This window comes from Bacillus rossius, chromosome 11 (assembly GCF_032445375.1).
Source record: "Bacillus rossius redtenbacheri isolate Brsri chromosome 11, Brsri_v3, whole genome shotgun sequence".
NCBI classification, from domain to species: domain Eukaryota; kingdom Metazoa; phylum Arthropoda; class Insecta; order Phasmatodea; family Bacillidae; genus Bacillus; species Bacillus rossius.
Genome location: NC_086338.1, coordinates 53,442,187 through 53,457,929, shown reverse-complemented (window position 1 = coordinate 53,457,929; position 15,743 = coordinate 53,442,187). Strand labels below are relative to the sequence as shown.

Below are 15,743 nucleotides of genomic sequence, written 5' to 3'. Positions count from 1 at the left end.
AAAAAAGTATCGAATCGCAAGCGTCCCAGTTGACAGGTGTCACGAGTCAGTAGCCCATGAACAGGTGGCATTTTCCCGAGTGTGTAGGGGATGGTGGAGTCTATCCTGGAGGTCATCCAAAGCGCGAATTTTTCCAGTCTCTATAAATTACGCGATAACGCAAGAAGCAAAAAAAAAATCCAATAACGAGGTTCTTAAATATCCGCTTATAAAATACGAAAGAAACAAAAACGCAACGCAAACATATCCTAACTTTCAACTTCTTGCGTTTCGCCTTGCGTTTCCACCTTTAAAGTTCAAAGTGAAGTTTTCCTAAATAGTTTTAAAGATGCCCACGTTGTGCTAACAGAAGACCACGATTTTTTTATTTTACACGTAATTTTTTTTCATTTGTTAAACTTTCTCACAGTAAAAGAAGATAACGATTTTAATCAAATTATTGACAATATAATGTGTTTTCATGAGAGAGAAAAAAATAGTTAGCAGAATAATCCCGAGGAAAGAATTATTTTATACTATTTTACTATTTCAAGTTGTTGTGTTGGTAAAGTTTTTCGACTCGGGTGCTTAATGAACGACCGCGATTGACTTGCGTTTATGCTTCCCTTTGCGTGGTTTGTAAGCCCGACCCCAGCTGCACCTGCGTGGTTACCTCAGGGGGACTCACCACAACGCCGAAAACCACAACGCCGAATTACAAATTGACCACAACGCCGACAGCTGGAAAACATGCCGTGTACCACAACGCCGAAATACATTAACGCCGAAAAAAATGTCATTGCAGGCCTGCCACAAAGGTTAGGTTAGGGAAGGTTAGGTTAGCACACACAAAATTCATTCAGTTGTTTTTCATTTTGCTCCTGTGCCCCCCCCCCCCCCCCACCCACCTCCCCACAGCAACATTTTTCGGCGTTACTGTATTTCGGTGGAGTGGTACACAGCAGTTTTCTAGCTGTCGGCGTTGCGGTCAATTTGGCATTCGGCGTCATGGTAACGACCCTCACCTCAGCGGCGGCGGCCAGAAGTCTCGCCGCAAGCGGCCATCGGCGCGCCAGGAGCAGACCAGAGCGCGGACACCCGGGGGAGGGGGGAGTCCTGGACGGAGACAGGTCCTCGGGCGCGGCTCTAGAGGCCGCGGCGACTGACTGACTGACTGGCTGAGAGAGGCGGGGTCGCGCCTCGTCCCGTCGTCGACCTTGAAGGACAACCCGAGCACTCCCGAGCGCCTGCTCGGGCGACTTCGGCAGCGACCGCGGTCGACGAGCAATTCTTCAACAGCCCTGGTATGCCAGTTTGTCTCCTTTTCTCTCTTACCTATAGTTAGAGAGACCGGAAAATATTCGCGAATTCATTTCGCGATAGGCCAAAATACAAATCGTTATACCTCAGTGCTGCCTCTGCTATTGGTTCACAACTCACCTGGATGACTCTGGGCCAATGAGTAGAGACCAGAAAAATTCGCGGGTTCAATGACCTCCAGGATAGACTTCGCTACACTCTACACACTCGGGCAATTGCCACCTGTTCATTGGCTGCTGACTTGTGAGTCGTCTCGACTGAGTGTCTGTGATTCGACACTTCTATGAGTGAGGGTCTCTAATTGGCCCTCATTGCTCCAGATTAACAGTGAACCAATTGCAGAAGCAGCGGTAAGGTATAATTATTTGAATTGTAGCAGATCACGAAATGAATCCGCGAATTTTTCAGGTCTCTACCAATGAGAAACACCCAACCAAAGAATTATCGAATCACAGGCTGCTACGCTGGAACGTCTCACAAAACAGCAGCCAATGAGTGGGTGGCATTTTACCGAGTGTACGTAGAATTATGGAGTTCATCCTACAGGTCATTGATCCCGCGAATTTTGCCGGTCCCTACCTTTAGTTAGAGACCGGAAAAATTAGCGGATTCATTCAGCGATAGGCTAGAATTCGAATGATTCGATGATTTTGCTATTGACTTACTGTTCATCTGGACGAATCTAAAACATTTATAAACCCTCAACCAAGGAAGGATCGAATCACAGACAAACTAAATGAGACGACTTACAAGTCAGCAGCCAATGAACAGTTGGCATTTGCCCGAGTGTGTAGAGGATATTGGAGTCTATCCTGGAGGTCATTGAATCCGCGAAATTCACGGGTCTCTAGAAATCATATAAGTACTGAATTTGTTTGTTATCCTTGAAAGATTTGTGCAATGGGAGTGCATGACTTGATGTAAGTTTTTGCACATACGCCATTGCTAAGCACTTTTTCTGTAGAAGAAAACTAAAAAATAATAAATAAATAAAAATACCCAAAAGACAAAAAACACAAATTAAGCAAAAAATTGCTGTTGTCAACGGGATATAAACACCACAAGATGTACATTTAGGTTTAAAAAAGAAAATTAAGTAACAACCCTTAAAATTGAAATAAAAATTTCACCTTATGAAGTGGTATAATGCGACTGAGGATGCCCTCAGTCTGAATTTACTATCAATATTTTTGTCTGTTGTCTGTTCAGCTGATGTCACAATACCTCGACCAACACGGCACGGCAAATCCGATCAGGCGTTTTACAACGTTCCAGCACGATATAGTCAATAGCGTAGGGTTACAATATCTAAAAATTATTTTGACGAACTCTTAATATGGCTGTCAAATAATTCCAAGCCAAATACGTCCATAAAATGCCCAAACAGTGTAGGCCTTTAGGAGTCTTTTATTTTTTGTCGATAGATGAAGTGCATAACTATATAACAATTTTGGTTTATTGTACAAAATAAATATTAGTTTATGCTAGATACAAGGAAGCAAGCTATATTTATGTTGATAAAGGACAGAAAATAATTCGGCTGTTAGATATTCTAAAAATAACAAATAAACGTAATGAAATAATGCAGTTACACTACAAATATTAATGTGTGTCCAAACGTAAAAATAAATTTGGTTTTTCAGCATAAAGATTTACTAAGTAGATAATTTTTTTAAAGTTAAGTTCTGTAAGTTTTCCGCTTTATTTTCCGTCGTGTGGCACGACACGACGAAATAAACCGTCGGGGTTCATATTTTGTCGTGTTGGAGTCACGGTGACCTTGTCTTTCATTGGCTACTGATTGTGTCTGGCCTATCGTACCCGTCGTGGCATTGTAACTCCCGCTAACCTCGGTGATGAACAAATGCATGTGTTCTCATGTCGCAAATACACTTGTATAATACAAAACTCGTACACGAAATTTAAATAGGAATTTTTTAAATAATGTCGATCGTGATAAATATACGCAAATTCGGTTTTCTACTATATTTCTGGACACGAATCACCCGTAGTTTCCGCAACCACTACTAGAATTCGCTGCCGGAGCAGCTTCGTTGACTATCGAAGCCCAGAGTTTTCTCATTTATCCTTATTTTTTATTTTTCTGAAAATATCTTATAACAAATGGCGTCTGGTGTCCGCGGTTTACCCAACAAACCTCCACAAAATATTTATTTCATAATGACGAATACAGTTTAAGATTATATATTCATCACGTTTCAACGTACATACATATGTGAATATGTAAGGTATTTTTTAAAATACATTTTGCTGAATAACTGCAATGTAAAGCAGTAAATAAAACAGGGTCTTGTATAAAGAGGCTTCTTTTTTTAAACGTTATGCTTGAGAAAAACTACCTTGGACTTAATACTTATGTTACGTGTTCTTCCTCCACTGAGAATATCTTATTTCTTTGAGCGATAACTTTTGTTTCAAAACAACTATTGTGTTAACAATAAAATAAAAAACTTCAAATCTGTAAGCAAGCAAAAAAAAAATAACAAAAACATTTTTTTTAAAGTGTTAAAAATCGTGCAAAAAATGTTGTCTGATATTTTACACGTTCCCACCCACGATTAAGCTTTTCAAAATGGCGACTTTTATTTGCCTGGGAGCACGCAAGAAGAAGTTTTCACAGATTACCATATTTCACATCATTCTTACCTGCAAGCTTCGCTTACAGTTTGGACAGCCCTCGTAATGTAATATTTGTATGAGTAAATACTTCAGGCGAATTCGTACACGGCCTAAAGCGCCCCCCCCCCCCCCCCAAAGAAAAGAGATAGCGCAGTTTGGCAGTTTGGGTCCGCGCAGTAGATTATTCGTGAAAACGTCGGGATAAAATCGTAACAAGTGTTTCGTAAGTTATTTGATAAGTGTTTTAGTGTATTATATATTCCCTTACAACTACGCCTGCACGTGATCGCTGGCCGCTGTATGCCCGATGGTCATCCAAAGTGCGAATTTTTCCAGTCTCTACCGATGGGTAGAGACTGAAAAAATTCGCGGATTCATTCGGCGATAGGCTAGATTCAAATACACATACCTCTTAGATGATTTTGCTATTGGTTTACTGTTCATCTGGACGAGTCTCAACCAAAAATAAACCCTCAACCGAAGAAGGATAGAATCACAGACAAACCAGATGAGACGACTTACAAGTCAGCAGCCAGTGAACTTGCGTTGTTTTCCCAAGTGTACAGGGGAATGTGCAGTCTATCCTGAAGGCCATCGAAACCGCGAATTTTTCCGGTCACTACCGATGGGCCAGCTACGTGATTGCTTTGCGCCGTTTCTTCATTTCCTTTTAAACGCTGTCGTATCTCTCGCATTCGCTCGGCTTACTTGGATTCCTTTTGACGCTTGCTTTCCTCTGCCTTGTTTTATATATAATTCAGAGCATATTTACGAGCCATATGAGCAGGGACCGGAAAAATTCGGGGTTTCGATGGTCTTCAAGATAAACTGCACATTCCCCTGTACACTAGGGTAAATGACGCAAGTTCATTCATTGGCTGCTGACTTGTAGTCGTCTCATCTGGTTTGTCTGTGATTCGATGCTTCTTTGGTTGAGAGTTTTTAATTGGTTGAGAGTTTTTAATTGGTTGAGATTGGTCCAGATGAACAGTAAGCCAATAGAAAAATCATCTTAAAGGTAGCCTATATGTAATTAAATTTTAACCTATCACCGAATAAATCCGCGAATTTTTCCGGTCTCTACATATGAGACGACATCTATACCTACATATTTTGTAATTTTCAATTGAATACCGATTTTTCACTTATGTTCCGGCGGAATATTTTTTTTTATTGTTTCGCCTTCACAATGGCACTGGAATAAATGTCCTAGCTAAACGCGTTTACACGCCACACCAATTTATAGGGACCGGTAAAATTCGCGGTTTCGATGGCCTTCAGGATAGGCTACACATTCCCCTGTACACTCGGGAAAATAACGCAAGTTAATTGGCTGCTGAATTGTAAGTCGTCTCGGCTGGTTTGTCTGTGATTCGATCCTTCTTTGTTTGAGGGTTTATAATTGGTTGAGATTCGTCCAGATGAACAGTAATCCAATAGCAAAATCATCTAAGAGGTATATGTATTTTAATTCTAGCCTAGCGCCGATTGAATCTGCGAATATTTCCGGTCTCTACCAATTTATAACTTTTACACAATGCTAATTCGTAACGATCGCGCGCATGTGCCAACACTGTACAATGACGTCACAGACAATGCACATGCATGATCCATCCGTCGTGTGCTGAGTCGTTGTTGACGCGTTATTAGTATCGTGGTTATTAGCGATTCAAATCTGGCGGTATATTCGTCACGCGAGAAAGTTCTACGAGACTATCCCTGTAACGAGCGAATGGGCGCTTTCCACGTTGAAAGCAATATGGCGGGCGAAGCCAGGCCTTAACGGCGGTCGGATGGAGGTGGAAAGAGAGAGAAAGGGAAAAAATGTAGAAGAATTCAGTAGTAACTTCGGCTAAGACGGGACAAAGTAGCGCCTGGGGGAAGGCAGAGTATTAAAAAGTGTGGAAAACAAGGAGCAGGGTTAGGGGAAGGGGTTGGAAGGGGAGGGGAGAGCCCACAAGGGAAGGGATGCAGGCTATAATAAGGTTTTTAGCTATCGGTGATGGAGCAGAGGCGCTTGCCAAGGAGTGCAGTTTCAAAAAAAAAAAAGAAGAGAAAGAAGTGTTTTCATACCGAACTTCTTTTCCCTTCTGGCGATAAGTACACGAGAGAGGCCGCGCAACAAGGACGCAAGTGCCACGAGCGGTAATAATTGCGCAGAGTTCTTTCCAAGCCATCATGGATCGTTATTAAATCCCTGAGACACACTAAAAAACAAATGATAGAAAAATATGGCTCATAAACACATAATCATACCTAGTCATATAGACAAGTGGCCGTCGTAACTTAATTTGTAAAAGATGAAATTGGCGTAATCAGAAATAAAAAATATTTGAATTTTTCTTTTCGTAAAACTGTTAGCAAAATATCGTAAAATTTACAGAACCTCACTAATGTGGAAATGCAAAAGTGTTTATACAGTGTTGGCTTGAATATTCCTCGCTGTCGAAGATCTAAACTTTTAATTTTTTTTTGTAAAATCCTATACGGATATTTATAATTGAAATTACGAGGTAAAGTTGATTTTCAATCGCCTGTAGGCCTATATCTACACTGTTTGTTCACAAACAAGATAATCACTTGTGTTGTTAATGAGAGAAATTTTTTTGCTGTGTGATTCAGTAAATACCTGACCCTAAGCTTATTACAATTCCTGAAAATCTTATACATTTATAATTTTGCCTAAGGGTTACTGGGTATAAGAAGTTTGAAAAAGATGTTTCTAAAAAAAAGTTTGCAATCGTTATTTTTAACAAAGAAATGCGGCAAAACAATAAAGAAAATTGATTTCATAAAAAAAAAACTTTTTTCAAATGTTTATACATAATAAAATACTTCAAAACTGCTGCTTCAGGAAAAGTTTTCAACAATTTTTTGTGATTGAGGTAAATGTTTTATTAATTATTTTCCAATATAGTTTATACATTCCTAAACCCTCCTTAACATTAAAAAACTTGTTAAGACTCCTAAAAAAGACATATTTATTATAAGTACTGTATGTGTGTTCTTCCTACATAAACGTAACTCAGAAGTCGAAATACGGGGTAGTTTTTACGAAGGTCCAGTTATGTGAAATTACAAAGAACTCTTCGTACACTGGAAGTGAAATCTTCGTCGAAAAGGCGGCAAATCTACTGTAATTTCTAAGCGTGTAGCTGTTTATTTAAAAAGCTTGCCTATACAATACAGTTTTAGTAAGGTTTTTTGTAGATGTTATGTTGCAGCCCTATCTCACCGAGGCATAAAAGAAAAAAAATTGTTTATCTGTAAAGTCGGTTTACGGACGATAGTTTAACGTGACGTCATAACAAAACATTGATGAAAAGATTGCATACTTTTATGAATAAAATTGAATCATTTTTATTGAATTATCACTATTTTGTATGGATACAAAGAAGGAGTAAAATGAAATCTACAATTTTATTGATAAATTTACTTTTATTTGCACTCATTAATTCAAATTTTGTTTATTACTTTAACGAAGAGATTATTTTAACTATAACTTTTATACATGTTTGCTATTTAACTTCTTCCAATCTGTGTTATTCTGTTAAGGATAGGACGATTATAGGAAAAGTAGGAAACGAATGGGAGTGTTTCAAGTTTAATGTGCCTCGAAAAAGTCAAATCGATGGTTTTTCCAATCGAGTGGAAGAGAGATAAATGCGGCGCGAGCGTACAATGAGCGTAACGGGACAATATGCGTAACGGGACACTTTTTCGTGCGTGAAGCCGGCGTTCATCGATTTATTAGACGTTGTCACGTCAAAAATAAATGGCTGAGACCATGGAAATAGGAGAATGGTCTCAGAACATGTCGGAGCAAGTCGTTCGTGAGAATCAGCCACGCGAGGGTGTTCGACTGAACTGCGCCAGTTGCATGCTTGTCGACGAGTCGTGTTGTTTCAAGAAGTCCTCTTGCGTAAAAGCTCAGCCCACTAGCTATTGCTTGAACTAATTTAGGAATCTTTAATTTCTATTTTTATGTAGTACGTATAGAAAAAGTTTGCGTATTTTACAAAGAAAAAATTATTATTCTGTTTGAAAATTATTAGTCCAAAAATATTAAAACTTAAAAAAGAAAAGTACATATTTTACAAAAAAAATTGCTGTTGAATATGTTACTAATTGCAATATTGTCTCCTAATTAATGATAAACACGTAAACATGTAAGTAATAAAATTGTGAATATTTCACAACAATCTATAATGCTTTGTTAGTAAATAGCTTTGATTAAAGAATTAATTATGAACTTATTTTTAAATATTTTGAAACTTTTACAGGATTACTTGAAAAAGGAGTTCACTGCTCGTATACGAGAGCGAGAGAAAAATGTGTATTTCTTAAAAAGAGATTTGTCACGTTTCTTTCTCCAAATCGTGTTGCGGCCGAAGGGAAAATTTTTTCCCAACCCCATTCCCCATCCGCCTTCCCCCCATCCCGAAAAGAAAAGCGAATTAAAAAAACTGCAGTTTGAAGGGAAATGTATGGGAGCGAAACGAAAGGAGTAAAAAAAACGTAGGTTTGAAATCGAGTTAATTAAGTCCTTCTTGAAACCTCATCAAAGTTACATAGAAGTAATCGGCTAGCTAATTATTTTATTAACGAAGGAAGGAAGGGGAATATTTTTTAACTTCCATTCTTTTCCTCTTAGGGAATTTATATATTTTTTTTTCATCGTGCAATAAACGCAGAGTTATAATTTTCGCACTTGAGCGAAATTAATGGGGTTGCTACGGCAACAGCGCTTTGTATAATCTTTCTTTATTCTTCGATAAGTAAACACAATATCTGGTTATTGATGATATGATATAAATAAAACGCACGAGTTATCACGTCAGAGTGAGGAGTCAACACTCTTGGCTGTTACTAAGGAAAAGATAGTTTAGACGCGGGAAGGTAAGGCAAAATAAGTAGAATTAATAATATTAAGAATTGGAATTAGTCATCGACTCATTCAATTAACACGTGTTCATTGAAACCGGTAGGCTACTTCACTTGTGACTCCTTCAAAGTTTAATCCAACGAAGGAAAGTAATCAGGTTAGCCTAAACTTGTGTGTTCATTTGTGCTGCCTTCGTTGTGTCTTCCAGAGCTGTCGGTCTGTCGTCGATTATTTCGTCCTTGTTTTTTCGTCCGTGAAATTTCTCGTTCATTTCATTCAGTTTTTATTTAACTGATTTCTTTCTTTCTTTGGAATTCAATCAGAGTTAGTTTTCTGTGTTAATATGCTCACAGTGTACATGTTTATGGAACATACATATTTGCATTTGTTTTCATTTATCTGTTTTGGTTTTCTACGAGAGGCATATTATCATCATCATACCAGTGAAGCAAGACCAATAATTAGACACATGCTAAATTAGCGTTATTTTCTGGTGACAGGTTGGACTTCATAGTCAAGTAAATCTCGTGAGTTCAATGGCTGCTGCCAAATTCCCTTTTTTCTCTCCTGGTCGCGCATGTTTCGGCAAGATGTTTTAGACCCGTTCTGCAATGGCACCATATGTGACATTTAATTCATTACATTAAGAATAACTCCTTGAATTGAGTTCACACGCTAAAAAAAGGTGCATGGAACATCTTCTGCTGCGCATGACGAAATTAAAATCCAAGATGGCAGCCATAAAAAAACCAAAACAGCGCCATTTGAAGGAAAACGCCCGGTACTGCAAGGTTGTGCAGCAGGCAATAAAGAGATTCCCACGGAATCCATCATGCTCCTGGGCTATTTCTTCTCTCCAGCCTCGTTCCGAACATTCTCGCCGTGCGACCCGCGGAATGTTCCTTGCAGACGACAGACGTGGTCTGTTGTCATGACGTCAATCCCCTGTCCTCCCCCCCCCCCCTGTTTCCAACGATCTGGGCGCAGCGGGACGCATAATTCGCGAGACTAGCGACCAACCTCAACCCCCCTCACCCCAAGGATCGCGTATTCCTCTCTTCGGCCCCTGCAACCCCCATCCCCCCTTACCATACCCACGGTCTTGTCGCAGACGCGCTTTATCCGGAGTCGCACAAAGCAGCACTCAGCAGCAGAAAGCTGTCCCCTCTCCCCCCGCCCCCCGGTATAACACCACCCCCTCGCCCACTCTCCGGAGCAAATGGCATTTTAAGAGGCGACGGCGGCGCGCGGCACTGCCGCCAACATCTCCCGGCCGAGGAGGAGATTGGGAATTTTTTTTCCCCTCGCTCCCAGAACGCGACTGCAGTGGTGAGGAGGGGGGAGAATAAAAAAATAAAATTTCCCTTCTCCTTGCAGCGCGTTTAGAAAGGTCGCCGCCTGCGCCGGGGGATTATGCAAAGAGGTCGCGCGGAAGATGGAGCGAAGCCGCGGGCGAGAACGTCTTTCTCCTAGCGCAACTGAGGAATTTAAAAAAAAAAAAACTCTTTTCCCCCTTTCTCACACTCTAAACTTGCAATGCACGGATGAAACCGATTCGGACTTGAATGGATATCTGCTGAAATTGTTCCACTCGGATCTGCGAATTCCTGCAGATACATCCGCTGATACATTGACTGCTTTTCTCTGACTAATGAATAATGGTTGAAAGGACAGCTGTGTACCTACAGCCCTAATTGATTGCTAATATGTTACTATTATCTGGGTTGAAAGGAGTGTAATTTCTAACTGAAGTTTAACGATAAAACAATATGCTTTTAAGTACACTAATAGTCTTAAAATATTCGGTGCGACCAGAGGTTAAATATTTACACACCCTTCAGAGCTTTTTCCATTTATGATGTCACCAAACCTACGAACCTTCAAACTGAACCATTATTTTCGACGTCCGCCATTGTAGCAACGGCTTGTGTCCAGAATAGTGATCTTATCCCGCCTCGCCGGCCCAGATACGCTCCTGACTAGGCGGCGGGCTTATACCTGCGTGCGACCACGTGACGTAAGTACATACAGATCAAACAAACTTATAATTCTTATATCATACACACAACTCACAGACTTATAAATCGCAATAACTTCTCCTCTAATGCAACACTTAAAATATCATCAGACAGTTTTATCATGGCCTTTCTTTCCCTGTGTGTGTATATATATATATAAATCAATTTTAACAAGTTTGGCAGTATTTTAATAAAATTCCTTGTCAAAAATGAAGGCCAAGCCTATGTTCAGTATATTTTTCAAGTATATTTAGTGCTTATCGGAGAAATTTCATTATAGGTACAGTTTAACATTTCGCTCTGCAAATCGAATGATTCGATAGTCGACGTAGCTGCTCCGGTAGCGAATTCTAGCGGCTGGTGCGGAAAAACGTGTTCAGAATTTTAGTGTTTGATATTGATTACTGGTCCATATTATTAAAAAGTTTATTTTTTGTGAATTTTAGTGATGTAAATTTTGTTTATAATTTTTTTTTTCAAGTGAATTTTCATGTGTTTTTTTATAAAAATGAGGTAATGTTCCCGTATGTATAATTTATTTGCATTATAAATTATTAAATAAATAATTTTAAACATTCCGCACTTTTATTTATATCAATTGTTCATTAAAATTTATCTGGAATATTTTTACTAAATTAAATAATATATTTTGTACACATGTTTACATTATTATTGAATACTGAGTATTTATTTAATAGGTTTTTTTACCGTAAATTTCAAAACTGTACAGTGTCTTAGATAAAAAAAAACTAAACTTCTAACGCGTGTAGGTGCTTTGAATATATATACTGTATAGAAGTCGCCAGCCCATGTTAAAATTTCTAATACGGTTTTGAGGTAGTTGGTTAATTCACCGCCGCAATCGCCACCATCTCTAGGGCATCGACTTGTGGTGGTCCCTGGCGGACAAGTGTCGAACTCTTCAAACACCCCTTCCCCCTCCCGTTGAACGAACTTGAGCTGCAGTGAATGATTGGTGGAAGGTGCGGGGAATGACAGCGGGCGACAGAGCTGCGCTCTAACGTGTAAATAACAACTGAGACCGATACAGGGCGTTACGGCAGCCGCACTGCAGCGGTGAAGTTCCCAAGCTGCTCATCATACGCTTTTGAAAAACGTAGAGTAAATCCTATCCACTCGCGACTTCTATACAGTATATATATTCAAAGGTAGGTGCATATAAGTTACTTGCGTGCGCGCACACTTCCCTCCCAGTGACGTCACCACTATGGGGATACGCACGCACAAGTACTTCAGGCGGAGTAGGAGACGGCCTGGGTTCACGCTGTGGTTGTAGGTCGCAGATTTCCCAGCTCTCCGCCGCTGGTTCCTGAGCCGACAGTAGATTGACGAGACACAGGGGGGTTGATGTTCAGCGGTCGGGGGGTGATAAAGGGGTGGGTGGAGGAAGGAGGAGGGGGTAAGAACCAACCCCGCAATCACCCCGGACGCAATGTTTGGACGGCAAACACGAGACACGCTCTGCGTCGAGCCGTCGGCTGTGGAAAAGGCCCGGGTAGGGGGGTGAGGGGTGCGGGAAGAGAAAACTACCCCCCTCCGCATCTTTTCCTATTACGCCCGCCAGCTGGGGCGCTAATGCAGAACCGATCGCCCACCCGGGTCCAGAGGGGGTGAAGCTAGGGGTGAAGGAAGGGGGGTTTGTATTCCTCGCCATTGTGTCTGCCCGGAGGTCTGTTCCGGCGAAGATAAATGACAAACCTATTGCCTTAGCAGTCAAGCTGCTGATAATACGTCCGTCCCGGTGGGGGGGGGGGGGGTGGGAGGGGGAGGCCTCTCTCGGTGCCCAGACCGTGTTTTGTTTGCGCCGCTGTTGTGTTATGGAGATTCGATGGCACCGGGAAATACACGTCTATGGATGATAATTTTTACAAACCACCCCCCCTTCCCCTTTTCAGCCCGTCCGTATACCATCATATCCCTTCACCGAAGTATTTTTTTTTTTTCCACCGTCCCTCTATATCCATCTTCCTACTTTTTTTTTAATTCGTTCCCTCTTCCAGTTTTTGTTTACCGTGGTCGAGGGAGGAAAATTGGCGTTCTTTTATACACGCACACATATATATTTTTAAGGGATTGTTTGCACATAAGTCCAAAAAAAAAAAGAGGGGGGATCTCGTGGGGAAATAAAGAGGGGAGAGATCTCCCTGGACCAAACGCCGGGCCAAATTGATAAGCGATTCCTATCTAATTGCTCTTCATTGAGCCTTCTGTTAGAACCCGCCTCTTTTCCCCCTTCCCATTATTTTTTTTATTTCCTTCCGCGCCGTCGAAGAGGCGGGAATAAAGACTTCCGGCGTTTTTTTCCCCCGTACACGCTCGTCATCAGCCGTGTTTGCTTTGCATCAAACCCCCTCTTATCCTCCCTTCTCCTACACCTCGATCGACCACCCGCTAAAATCCCCACCTGAATGGCTTCTAGCTAAGCCTCCTTTTTTTCCCCCCTCTCCGGCGCTGATAAGGAACATACCCTGTGAAAACATACCCGTGGGCGGTCGCGAGTGAAATTCTTCACTGTTAAGAATTTACGAAGAATGCTGGCTGCAAATCATTCAGGAATCTTCGTAAATTTACAAGTAGTTAGGCATAATTTACAAAACAAATTAAATTTTGGTGAATTTTGAGGAATTATGAGCAAATTTTGAAGGTCAAACGTCAAGGTCACGGTAAAATTCAAGGTCACACTCATCCAAGATGGCTGCCGTGACGTCACAATCCAAGATGGCGGACCGATAATCACAATCCACAGCCAGAAGCCAGTTTCCGGACATACTATTACACTATTGAACTGGAATCGATTTGATTTGATTTTTTATTTCATTCAATAGACCATACAATGGTATAGAATATGTCAAAAGAAAAATTACAATTAAACATAAATACAAACATATAAACAGGTACAAGAACAGTATTAAAAGCATTACAAAATTAAAATAATAAAAGATAACAGCTGCTCTTCCATGAATAAGCACCTATTATATATTATATATAAAAGAAATTAGATATAAAAGAAAAGTCATACATAAAAAAAATTACGAAGCTACCACCTGTTCATAATCATCTATATTATAAAAAGCCTTATGTGATAAATAAAGAAATAATTCCTTTTTAAATAAATTATATTGGTCCATATTTTTTAGAACTGATGGTAATTTATTGAATAATCTAATACCAACATTTCTAACTGACTGTAAAGTTTTTTTCTTGTTAACCCTTTGCAGATGAAAATCTGCATTAATACGCGTGAAATGCTCACGAATATTAGTATTTTTTAAAAAAATTAATTTGTTTTTATGAATAAACAATAATACTTTGTAAATATAAATACAGGGCACAGTAAGAAGACCTAAGGATTTATAAATATCACGACAACTGTACAAACGTTTCATGTGGAGTATAATTCTGATTAATTTTTTTTGTATAATAAAAACTGATTGTAGATGATGTCTATTACTCCCCCAATACATAATTCCATAGCTGATTAAAGAATAAACATAGCCAAAGTAGGCAGACCATAGGCATTGTTTGGTAGTTATATGAGAAAGTACTTTAAACATATAACACACACTGTTTAATTTATTTAGCAAACCAAACGTATGTTTGTCCCATGATAATCTTTGTAAATTAACCAAACATTCAAAAAACTTGCTAAGCCTACAGTGAAAAAAAAATCTTATCTTTCCAGGTGCCTGTTTACCCTGATTATAATTGTACTAGAAATAATTCTAACGTCGGTATACGGTGTCGTTTCTACAAAAGATCCAGTTATTTAAAATTACGAAGTACTCTTTGTTTATTTGAGGTTCATTCTTTGTTTTTAATTCCTAAGAGTGTTTGGACGGGCACACAATCTTGCCAACCCGCAGGAAGTGACATCCCTCGTCGACACAAAAGTTGCGAATCGTCTATTGGCAGAACTGCCAACTCCAAGCGCACACCTGTTATTGCTGATTAGTACCCAGGGGACTGCATGGTTACATGGTAACCGGATAAAACCCATTTTATATCAGCTTACTGTCGCGCCATCTTGGTTGGACGTCCTAAACATTGCTTGAAGTGCAGTGTTTCCAGTCTGCAGACTGCAGTTTTAGACTGCGTTCTATGGAAGTGACGGTGTTTAACGGCGAGATTATAATTCATATTTACTAACCATCATTAGACCTGTTCAAGCACAAATTCCGTAATTTTTTGGGCAGGACAATATGGCGATGGTGAGGTAAAAATAAAAGCGACTCCAACCACGTCACAGCATGCTGTCTCCTGGCAATTACTAACTCAATGTTACTTCCTCTGAAATATAACTGCTGTTTTTAACAGGTTGAGATAGGAATCGCGAAAAATTAATGTTTCATGCTTGGTTTACTTAAATACTTTTATATTTTGATTGTGAGAAGTTATCAATTTTCTGTATTGTTGAATGAAGAAAAAATGGGCAAGAAAATAATCATTTATATTTATAAAATATAGTTGGACCGATTTTTATTATCAATATCGTTTGTGCTGTTTCCAAGAAAGAATTTTTAAGCACAATAATTTACCACAATATAAACATGTTTCCACACACATTCATGCAACGAATTTTGTAATTTTTTAAAAAAATCTATATTTTACGCTATGTACAGGCTATCAGTTACAGAACACCAGTTTATGCTACTATGCTGTAAAGTAGGTAATACATCACGGTACATATTTACTTATATACACTAATTCATACTTATATTTCACGACATTAGAAATTAGCTGTATGTGAAAACCAGCAAAGTTTATCTGTACTGTTTCACAATACAATGTAATTTTTTTTTGTAATTTTACAAGTAAAGGAATAAGAAGATCAGTTGCCAGAGGTATCACTTGTAAAAGTGCAAGGCAAATATTTGTACCAT

At 39.5% G+C, this 15,743-nt stretch overlaps 1 protein-coding gene across 1 annotated transcript in view; it reads right to left on the bottom strand.

Moving 5' to 3' along the window:
- Positions 1-1,149, bottom strand: part of LOC134536997 (uncharacterized) — a 41,102-nt gene extending 39,953 nt beyond the window's left edge. The window contains exon 1 of the mRNA XM_063377136.1: positions 1,005-1,149. The gene's annotated coding sequence lies outside the window, so the exon portion shown is untranslated. The remainder of the gene's footprint in view (positions 1-1,004) is intronic.
- Positions 1,150-15,743: the final 14,594 nt, after the last annotated feature.